Here is a 12,058-nt window from a genome sequence, read left to right as displayed (position 1 = left end):
TATGTATATATATATGTGTGTGTGTGTGTGTATTTATGTATATATAAAACCCTTACTCCTTTCTTCCATGACTTTGCTTGTGTCATTGCCCATTATTTTAAGCTCCCTTTTCTTTTAATTAACTCATTCCTATTCTTTAAACTTGTTTGTCCCACATTTGTTGCCTTTGTCTGTCACTAACATTCATTCACAAATACTTATTGCACACTATGCATGTGTGAAGCTCTGCTAAGTATGGACACGATGGATTCATAAACTTCTGCCAAAAGAGTTTATAGTTTAAGTAATCTTAATGGCTTTATCTTTCTGGGCATTTTTTGTCATTATGTGTTATATATTATCCAGAACAATATTTCCAATATTTTCATTTCAAAGTACAAAGGGATAAATTGACAAGGATGCTTTGGCATTAGAAAATGGGCTTTGAGGTTCTTCTACTACTGGCTGTTTGTAACTCAAAACTTTTAGCAGGTGGTAATATTAGCATTCTTGTAATATACTCATACCATGGCCCACCTGCTGAGATAGGTTAATGAAAAATTTATCCTGTTACATTCTGAACACATTTTTCTCAATATTTTCCATTGTTGTGGTAAGTTTCTCAATTTCAACATCTATTTTGCTGTTTATTTAAAAGATTTTATTTTTAAGTAATCTCTACACCCAACATGGGGCTCAAACTTACAACCCCAAGGTTAGGAGTTGTATGCTCTACCAACTGAGCCAGCTAGGTACACCTATTCTACTATTTATTTTAATAGAAGTTTCCAAATATAATCTAATGTTGTCTTAATGAATAATAGCTTTTATTATATCATTTTGCTGTGGCTCTTCTTTGGCAACCTGTCATTTTTTTTCCATTGTCCTTCTCTTTAGCACCTTCCTTACTCTCTTTCCTTATTTTATTATTTTTTGTGTCTTGTTTGCTATAGATGGATAAACCAGAAAATCAAAAATATTAAGAATTGTAGATTATGTAAGATTCAATAAAATTCTGGATAAAACCATGAAGAATAAAATATTTGGCTTTGATGCCAAGACATTTTATCATTTACTCTAAGATAGCTAAGATATTTTAAATGTAATTACACTTCAGAGCCATATGCTGGACTGATCAAGGTTTCACTGGAAGCCTGACTTTTAAGGTATATCTTACTCATTTTCTCAGTCTTTATCAAAAATTGTTATATGGCAAATTTATGAACATATATTATAACCGCAGGGCCCCAAAATAGAAGGTTCTTGGGGATTACAAATATCTACAGAGAAGGAAAGAGGGAAATGCCAGTTATAAATCATTTTAGCATCAGTTCTATATTATTAAGCCACTTTTTTGGTCTTCATGATAAAAGTCATTGGGAATTTTGGCCAAGGTTCTTTTTTACACAGTTCAGTCAAGCAGAGAGGTCTCAACTGTACTGTTAATTAGAATGAGTGGAAATAACCAATGTTAAAGAAATTATCCATTGGAGGCAAATGAACTCTTTGAGAAAATAATGGTGCCATCTGGTAAATTAGCCCTTCCTCAACTTCAAATACAACTCTAAAGTTTGTATATCTTTCAAACATTTTATTTCCAGAGAATATTTATTCACTTCTTCATTATCAGATTATGAACAAAATAATATAAGGTACTACTAAAAGCTGGGATTAGTGGGACCCAAAAGAATCTATTTCCTTCTATCACCATACCTTCACTTTATCAAAAGCCTAGGGCTATAGTGCATGCTGAGAAAAGAGACACAAATCTGCTGCTCACCTTACCAACAAAGTGACTTTTTGCCAACTGAATATTACTGCATTCACTTAGGATTCTCCCCACTGCCTAGAGAGTTATCTACCCTCAAAAAAAAAAAAAGTGAATTGGTTGTTGTTTTTATGTTGATTCCCTCCCCAATGAAATGAGTATAAAAACGTACATTCCAAAACACATCAATAGATCTAGTCCTAAGAAACGTAACCATTAAAATAATAATCAAAACATGGATTCTCTCCAGATGACAGTAATTTTACTGAATCATCTAAATAAGATGCTCAAATGATGAATGAGACATAACTTCTAACACAAAATAGACGTGACATTTTGAAATCAAACAGACAAATGTAAAATTGAAATAAGTGATTGTCTTTTTAAAAGAAGAAGTAATTCAAATATTTTAAGAAAATAAAATGGACGAAGTAACTTTTCCCTGGACTCAAAGAGGAATTTAGTAAATTGGAAGCTAACATTGAGGAATTTTTTCAGAATCTCCTGTTGAGAAACATTTATTTTAAGACACATGGAAGATAAAGAAGTTCCACCACATATTCGAAAGCATTATCAGAATAAGATATGGAAGTGGATGAAAGAAACAGTATGTGAAGAGATAATTGAAAACAATGTTTCAGAATTAAAGAATGTCAAGTGTTTGTAGAAGAAGGTGTATTTGGAATTTTGATCAGGATGAATTTAAAACATAGATATGTTGGCATGAAGCTGATAAATATCATGCAAAAGGAAAAGTCTAAATAACTTTCAGAGAAAAAGAGTAACTACAATCAGAATGGTAACATTCTTGTCCTCAACACCAATAGACATTAAAGGCAACTGAAAAAAGAAAAAAAAAAAACCTGCCAATATGGGTTTTTAACCCCAGGCAACTTTCCATCCAGGGAACGAAGTAAAATACAAACATTTTTAAGAATGTAAATGAAAAGAACTTAGCACACACAGATCATACTAAGTCAACAGCAATAACACAAAAACAACAAACCCATTATAATATATACTTAAAGAATAACAAGAATTTTAAGAGCAATTAAATGATACAAGACAAATATCAGGCACAGAATTTGGGAAAATAAGTTGATAATCACCTGATGGAAATAAGTACTGATGGGTTTACCTATGCATTTTTGGAAAATGTGCAAATAAAAACACTTTTTTTAAGATTTTATTTATTTATTTGAGAAAAAGAAAGAACGAGCATTGGGGAGGGGCTGAGGGGGAGAGAGAAAGAGAGAGAGAGAGAGAGAAGCTGACTCCCTGCTGAGCAGGAGGCCCGATGCAGGTCTCGATCCCAGGACCCTGAGATCATGATCTGAGCCGAAGGCAGACTCTTAACCAGCTGAGCCAACCAGGTGCCCCTAAACAAAAATTAACAACACAATGCCAGTGGTCAGAAAATGGTCAAAATATGCTAAAGCTCTTATACAAAGGAACATAGAAAAATTACAATTTTGTACAAAAATATTTAGATGAATACTAAGAGCTAATATTGAATTTCATGTTTAAAGAATTACAATTTAAGAGTAAATACTTAAAATATCATGCAAAACTCCAACCAAACAGATAAAATAATAAGGAATACAGAAAGTTTAATAAAACAGAAGGCAGGGGATAGGGACAAAACTAACAAACCAAAATGATGATAAACAGAAAATACGAAGTCAAATAACATAAATAATTTTAAAAGTACCCATAATAAGTGGTATTTCAGGAGAACGTTTCTTCCCCATATATTACAATTTCTTAACTGAGAATGTAGTTCATTTCTAATGAATACACATCTTTGGGGCACCTGGGTTGCACAGTCAGTTAAGCCTTGGGTCGTGATCTCAGGGTTGTGAGATCGAGGCTCCCCCCCGCCCCGTGGGGTTCTGCGCTCAGTGCAAAATCTACTTAAGACTCTCCTTCTCCCTCTGCTCCTCCCCTCTGCACATTTTCTCTCTCTCTCAAATAAATAAATAAATCTTTAAAAAAATAAAAATAGATAAGTACATATCTTTTTCCTTTCTCTGTACTCATTCAACCTGTTACTCCTCTTTACCTACTCACAAAGAATAATTTGGACACACTTGCCTTGGTTGTTCCCTTTTTATTCTCATTTTTGTTTTTAGAGTTATCCCAGCCATTAAGATTAAGCCACTCCAGGCCAATACTGTAATTCCAAGTGGGAATTTTGCCTAATTATTGGAGTTAATGTTACGAAACCCATCTTGCCTCTCTTACTTAAACTGTGTCCTCAGTACCACATTTTATCACATTATTTTATTTCTCAATTCTTCCATACCTCCGATAGGAAATGGAATGATGTTTATCAGGATCCTAGTAGAGCACCTAGGGGGCACCTGGGGGGCTCAGTCCATTAAGCATCTGCCTTAAGCTTGGGTCATGATCTCAGGGTCGTGGGATCAAGCCCCTCATGGGGCTCCCTGCTCAGCATGGAGTCTGCTTCTCCCTCACTCTCTGCCCCTCCCCCAGCTCTTGCTCTCTCTCTCTCAAATAAATAAAATATTTTAAAAAAAGAAGTCAGATTTTCCCTCATTCTTAAAAATAAAAAAATTCTAGCAACATGCTGCTTAAAAAGCAACAAAAATTAAAAAACCAATGAAATAAAATATTTTAATACAATGAAATATTAACAATGGAAGAAATGAAATGGGCATACCCTATAAATACTATTGAGTTTGCCCCTAAGCCTCATGAACTCTAAGAGATAGTTTCTCTTTTATTCTTGTAATCCAGAAGAAGAAAATGGAGTACAGAGTATTTAAATAATTTGTCCAATCATCCAGCCAACAAATGACTGAGCTGGGCTATGAACTCCAGAATTTTTGCCAAATAGTAGCCAAGCTGACTGTAGCATTATAAATATTAGATAAGGAGAATTTAAGATAAAATGTTTAATATAGATAAAACAGAATGATACATAAAATGAATGCTCCTGCAAGAAGACATAATTTTTTTCATTATAAACTTGTGCACAGAAAGTACTATTGCCTTGAAATATATAAAGAAAAACTGACAATAAATAACTAAAAATTAAATATGGAAAAATATCAACAAAATTAACCAGTTTTAGTGGGTTACTTCCAAGTAACAGAAACTTCAAAAACTAAAAAAAAGATTAAGATCTATATAACTCATTTTATGTCCTAATACAATCTTGATATCCAAATAGGGTGAATTACTTAATAAATGGTGTTGGACTATGATTTCTCCATTTGGATAAAGAGAAAACCAAATTCTTACATCTCAGGGCATAGATAATGATTAATTCCAAATGGATTAATAATTGGAAACTAAATAAGAAAAGTATAATTTTAGAGTTTTCAGAAGAAAATATATTATTTTTTTAAAAGAGGAAAGCAAGACACTTCAAAAACTCTCACAGGCTCACCTCAGAAAAGAAAAAAATTAGGGCACATGGCTGGTTCAGTCGGTGGAGTGTGTGACTCTTCATCTTGGGTGTCATGGTTCCAGCCCCACATTGGGCAGAGAACTAAGAAAGAAAGAAAAAGAAAGAAAGAAAGAAAGAAAGAAAGAAAGAAAGAAAGAAAGAAAGAAAGAAAGAAAGAAAGAAAGAAAGAAAGAAAGAAAGAAAGAAAGAAAGAAAGAAAGAAAGAAAGAAAGAAAGAAAGAAATCAGTAGATTTTATTAAATTAATATTTTAAGCTTTCTGCCTAGCAAATGACACTATAACAAGGCAAAATGATAAATAATGTGACAGTTTATTTGCAAAACTCAAACCTGATAAAGCAGTAATGTCCAGAATATATTGACAAGCCCTAAAAATTAAAAAAGAAAAAGAACACATAAACATGAGGAAGGGTAGAAATAAACAATTCACAGAAATGGAAGTCATCTCATTCTCATATCATCCATAACATGGATAAAAATTAAAACCTCTGTATGAATGTTTTAGACAGATAGAAAAGAGGAAAAACCATTAACAAATTAGGAGACTAATTTAGCAATATTTAAGGTGCTCACATCCCAAGGATCAGACATTCCACATCTAGATATGTATCCAGAAAATACTCTTGCCTGTGTACAAAGGCAGATATGTACAATAATATCCACAGCTGTGGGGGTATTTTCTAGTAGCAATAAGCTGGAACAATTAATTGTTCCTCATACAGTGGAATTCTATACAGTAGATAAAATGAATGAAATATCAACATGGATATAAATAGTACATACTGAAAATGTTATATTCTATCAACAAGTGTGGAATGGTATATACAGTATGGCAGTCTGGTAGACTACATTATCATTTGCAAATATTCCCTTCTCTGAACGAGAATTATACAGCCCCACACACTGACTTGGGGTCTGCCTAATGATGTGAGCACATGTGGCTTATGTCACAAGCAGATGCTCTAAGGAGTCTTGTAAGTCTCCATCAGCCTTCTTGCTCTTTTCTCTCTGCTTCCAGAATGGTGTATCACTAATTGGTACTATTTGCTAAGCTTGGGTTCTGGGCTGAAGAGTCTTGTGGAGTAGAACTGCAGCTGACTTGCCACTAGATCCATCAAATATGAGAGAGAAATAAACCTCTGCTGTTTTTTAAGCTACTGAGATATGGGTTTTTTTTTTCCCCCTTTCTTTTCCTCATCCTTTCCTCTCCCTTTCCTTCTTCCTTCCCCTCTCCCTTCTTCCCTGGCTCTCCCTCTTCACCCTTCTCTTCTTCCTTTTTTTATTAATGCAATTGTATAAGGCAAAATAGACAATTTATATAACTTTAAATGTTTGGAAAATAATACAATATGATATTTGAGATACATAAAAATGTGATTTAAAATTTTTGAAAATGATGGGTGCCTGGGTGGCTCAGTTGGTTAAGCGACTGCCTTCGGCTCAGTTCATGATCCTGGAGTCCTGGGATCGAGTCCCACATCGGGGTCCCTGCTCAGCAGGGAGTCTGCTTCTCCCTCTGACCCTCTTCCCTCTCGTGCTCTCTATCTCTCATTCTCTCTCTCTCAAATAAATAAATAAAATCTTTAAAAAAATAAAAAATAAAAAATAAAAATTTTGGAAATGATGAATGTGTGGAAGTAGAAACATTGTTTCAGTTGGGGAGAGGCACCAAGCAGGTCATAACATCTCAGTTTTATCTTTAGTGTTTTATTAAAATTAATAATCCAAATATATTAAAGATGTGGTGAAATTTAAGACACATAATTGTTCTTTATTTTCTATTCTTGTAGAAAATATTTCATAATATATCTATTTTAATAGAAAGTACTCCATCTCTTTCACTGAAATTTTAGGGACAATAGATAAGGGCATTTAGGAACTGCCCTCTAATCACACTTGAGGCAGTCTATGCAATAAACTGAACATTGGCTCCAGAATTAGATGTCTGAATTCAAACCCAGGTGCCACCATTTATCTGTCTGATTCCTTTGAGCCTTAGTTTCCCCATATATTGATGAGAGTTAGAATTTGCTTTAGAGTTGTTCTAATTATTAAAATGGAATACTTCCTCTTCAATGCCTGAGTATATAGTAGTTTTAAGTACTGGAGATAATATTGGTTTTCACGTCTATCTTTCAAATATTATGTTCTAATGTTAGATCAGTTCTATTTTAGAGGACACAAGCAACTTAAATGATAATTCAGCCTTAATATTGGGTCAAACAGCTATGGAGAGGATTTATGAGAATTATTTCAGTTTTATAATGATAGTCTGACTCACTACTTAAAAATATTATCTTATTAATATAATTTCTGATTTTTTTTATCAGAGGTTGCTAAACATTTTCCATAAAGGGCCAGACAGTAAATATTTTCAACTTTGCAGGTTACCTGGCTTATGTTGCAACAACTCAGTTCTGCTGTTGTAATGCAAAAGCAGCCACAGAAAAAATTAAATGAATGGGCATGGATGTGCTTCAATAAAACTTTAATCATTGACCCTTGAAATTTCAATTTCATTTAATTTTCACCTGTCATCAAATACTTTCTTTTTTCTGTTTCTATAACTATCCACAATTATAAGAAATATTTTTAGCCTGCATGCCATGTAAAAACAGATGGAGGGCTGCATTTGACACAGAGGCCTTAGTTGGCTGACTCCTGTTCTTGTCACTGACATCAAATGTAAAAAAAAAAAAAAAAAAAGAGCTAATGTTAACATGTATGTAATAGGTAATACGGATGATCTATAATCCCAATCATCTGGTTCTTGAAAAGAACTCTATAGAGTTGACCCTTGAACATGGGTCAGAACTGTGTGGGTCCATTTACACCCAGATTTTTTTTTCAATAAATGTATGGGAAAATTTTTTGGAGACTTGTGACAATTTGAAAAACTCAAGAGACAAACCACATAGCCTAGAAATATTGAAAAAAATTAAGTGAAAGGTATGTTATGAACGCATAAAATATATGTAGACATGAGTCTATTTTATCATTTACTACCATAAAATATACACAAATCTATTAAAAAGAGCTAAAATTTATCAAAACTTACACAAACACTTAAAGACCATACAAGGCACCACAGAGAAATGTAAATAAATGTAAAGATGCAGCATTAAATCATAACTGCATAAAATTAACTCTAGTAATTACTGTACTACTTTTGTAATAATTTTGTAGCCACCTCCTGTTGCTATTGTGGTGAGCTCAAGTGTTGTGTGTATTGCTTAAAATGCTGTGATACTAATCATCTCCGCGTGAGCAGTTCATCTTTGCAGTAAATTGCATATTGCAGTAAAAAAAATCTCTTGTGGTTCTCGTGTATTTCTCATCATGTTTAGTGCAATACCATAAATCTTGAATAACACCATGGGACCTACATAAAGTGCTACTAGTGATCCTGGAACTGCTCCCAAGAAGCAGAGAAAAGTCATGACATTACAAGAAAAAGTTAAAATCTCGATATGTTCCACAGATTGAGGTCTGTAGCTGCAGTTGCCTGCCATTTCAAAATAAATGAAACCAGTGACTTTAAGGGCCATTGTAAAAAAAGAAAAGAAAATTTGTAAAGTTGTTACTCAGCTACACCAGCAGGTGTGAAAACCTTGCAGTTTTTATGAAATACCTTTTTTTAATCTCGTATTGAAAATGCAGCTTTTATTTTGGTACAGGATTGCTATAAGAAAGTCCTGACTATAGATTCCAATATGATTTGAGAAAAAGTGAAATCATTATACAACTTAAAGCAAAAAGAAGGTGAAAGATCTAAGGCTGAAGAATTTAATGCCAGCAAAGGATGGTTTGATAATGTTAGAAAGACATTTGGCTTAAAATAAGTCAGGATAACAGGAGAAGGAGCTTCTGCTGTAAACAGGTAGAAGATGAGTTCCCAGATATCTTTAAGAAAATCATTGAGGAACAAGGATAGTTGCCTGAACAACTTTGTAAAGCAGATGAAAAGTGACTTATTGTGGAAAAAATTGCCCCAAAGGACACATTAATAAAGAAGAGAAGCAAGCCTCAGGATTTAAGGCAGGGAGGGATAGGCTAACTCTACAGTTTTGTGCTAATGTAGTCAGGCTTATGATAAGGACTGCCTTTATCTATAAAGCTGCTAACCCCCCAGCAGTGAAGGGAAAAGATAAATACAAGCTGCCAGTCTTTTGGTTGTACAATAGGAAGGCCTGGACAACGAGAACTTTTTTTCTGGTTGGTTCCAACAGTTCTTTGTCCCTGAAGTCCCAAGTAAACTTGTGAGTAAGGGACTGAGTTTAAAAGATCTTTTGATATTGGAAAATGCTCCTGGCCATCCAGAATCCCATGAGTTCAACACTTAAGTTACCAAAGTGGTCTACCTGTCTCCAAACACAACATCTATAATTCAGCCTCTAGATCAAGGGGTCATAAGACTTTAGGGCTCATTATACATGGTACTCTATAGAAAGGACTGTCAACACTATGGAAGAGAACCCCACGAGAGAGAACATCATGCAAATCTGGAAGGATTACACCATTAAAGATGGCATTGTTGTTATAGACAAACACATGAGGGGCTCCTGCGTGACTCAGTGGATTGGGTGTCTGACTCCTGATTTTGGCTAAAGTCATAATCTCAGGGTGGTGAGATTGAGCCCTGCATCTGGCCCTGCACTCAGCAGGGAGTCTGCTTGAGATTCTCTCTTTCCCTCTCTCCCTACCCACTGTGTGCCCTCTCTCTCTCTCTCTAAAAAATAAATAAGTAAATTTTTTAAAGAAAAACACATGAAAGCCATCAAGCCCCAAACAATAAATTCCTGTTGGAGAAAACTGTGTCCAAATGTCATGCATGACTTTGCAGGATTTATGATGGAGCCAATCAAGGAAATCATAAAACAGATGGTGGATATGACAAAAAGGTGGGGTCGTGTGTGTGTGAAGGGTTTCAAGATGTGGACCTTGTAGAAATTCAAGAGCTAATAGATGCCACACCAGAGCAATCAACAGAAGACAACTTAATGGAGATGAGTGATTCCAAACCAGTGTCAGATGATAAGGAAGTTGTACAAGAAGCAGTGCCAGAAAGCTGACATTAGACAATCTGTCAGAAGGGTTCTGATTATTCAAGACTGCTTTTGACTTCTTTTACATCATGGATCCTTTAATGATATGGGCACTGAAACCAACATGAATGGTGGAAGAAGGACTGGTACCATATACAAACATTCTTAGAGAAATAAAAAGTGAAAAAGTCACACATACATTATGATAAATATATAAATTATACCGAGTCTGCCTGCCTCTCTTGCCTCTTCTTCCACTTCCTCCAGCTCTGCTGCCTCTGCTGCCCCTAAGACGGCAGGGTCAACTCCTCTTCCTTCCTTCCACAGCCTGCTCAACCTGGTGATGATGAGGATGAAGACCTTTGTGATGATCGATTTCCACCTAAGAAATGGTAAACAAGCATCACGCCACACAGTTAATAAACTTAACTGTTGTGTATGTGCATGAGGGTCTTCACGTGAAAATGTGATAACTGCATGGCAAGAACTGTGTGAGATGTTTTTGTATCATCATCATCATCATCATGGCCTTGATTGGCTCCATGAGTGATATTTAATATAAAATTAATAATATGTTAGTTTTCTTACTGTCTTATAACTTCGCTTTCAAGGAATTACGTTACTATTCAAATGCCTCTCATAATTGGAGAAACTGTGTATCAGCCTATCATCATAGGGAAACCATTTTTGAGGAAATTATAATGTTTCCAATACTGTATTGTGAATATGACTATAATACCATATTCCATAAAAATTTTATAATGATTCATTTGTTCGTGTGTAGGCTAGGCTACTGCAAAGCAATTGTATCAATTACATGAAACTACCATAAAGTAATCATATGGCTTTCTTCATTATCAATACATGAATCGTTATATCTGTAAACAAATATGAATTTCTTTTTCATATTATTTTTTCATTTTTGATATCTAGAGTTAGTAATATGTATAGCATCTCTAGTGTTTTATATCATATAATATTGATGTAGTTATTGACAGTTCATCTTATAAACAGATGAAGTAAAATTACGTTATCAACAAATACAGTACAGCATTTTAAGTGTATTTTCTCTTCCTTATGATTTTCTAATAACATTTTCTTTTCTCTAGATTACTTTATTGTAAGAATACAGTGTATAATACATATAACATGTAAAATACGTGTTAAATGACTGTTTATGTTAGCAGTAAGACTTTCGGTCAATAGTACACTAATAGTATTTAAGTTTTGGGGAAGTCAGAAGTTACGCATGGATTTTCAACTGTGTGGGGTGTTGGCATGGCAACACCTGTGTTGTTCAAGAGTCAACTGTACATACAATCTCATCTCTGTGCTTCTAGTCATGTTGGTTTTATATATATATATATATATATATATATATATATTTTTTTTTTTTTTTTTTGGAGAGAGAGAGTGCAAGTGTGGCAGAGAAAGAGAGAGAGAGAGAATTCTAAGCAGGATTCTTTCCACGCCCAGCATGGAGTCTGACATGGGGCCTGATCTCACAACCTTGAGATCATGACCTGAGCCAAAAATCAAGAGTCCAACACTTAACCAACTGAGCCACCCAGGCACCCCTCTGGTCATACTGTTTTAATTTACAATATTAATTCTATTAAAGATTATTGGATACTGCCTTGTTGCATTACACTGGATAATTTTTTGAAAATGGTAATTTACTTCATAAAGGTCATATTTGAGTTTGCTTAGTTGAAAATATCTGTTTGTGCTGGTCCCAACCTATCAATAACCAATGTTGTGGCTAGACCAGACTTTGTGGTCTTGTTATAATTCCAAGATGCCCTTCAGCAATAACTATTAGGAAACTTTG

General features: G+C 34.4%; 1 long non-coding RNA gene across 1 annotated transcript in view; it reads right to left on the bottom strand.

The window, feature by feature from the left end:
- Positions 1 to 10,462: 10,462 nt before the first annotated feature.
- LOC113928376 overlaps positions 10,463 to 12,058 on the bottom strand; it is a 162,039-nt gene continuing 160,443 nt past the window's right edge. The window contains exon 5 of the long non-coding RNA XR_003521893.1: positions 10,463 to 10,609. This is a non-coding gene — a long non-coding RNA (uncharacterized LOC113928376). The remainder of the gene's footprint in view (positions 10,610 to 12,058) is intronic.

Source organism: Zalophus californianus, chromosome 5 (assembly GCF_009762305.2).
Source record: "Zalophus californianus isolate mZalCal1 chromosome 5, mZalCal1.pri.v2, whole genome shotgun sequence".
NCBI lineage: Eukaryota > Metazoa > Chordata > Mammalia > Carnivora > Otariidae > Zalophus > Zalophus californianus.
Note: the sequence above shows the minus strand (reverse complement) of the source record. Positions and strands in the feature narration are given on the sequence as shown.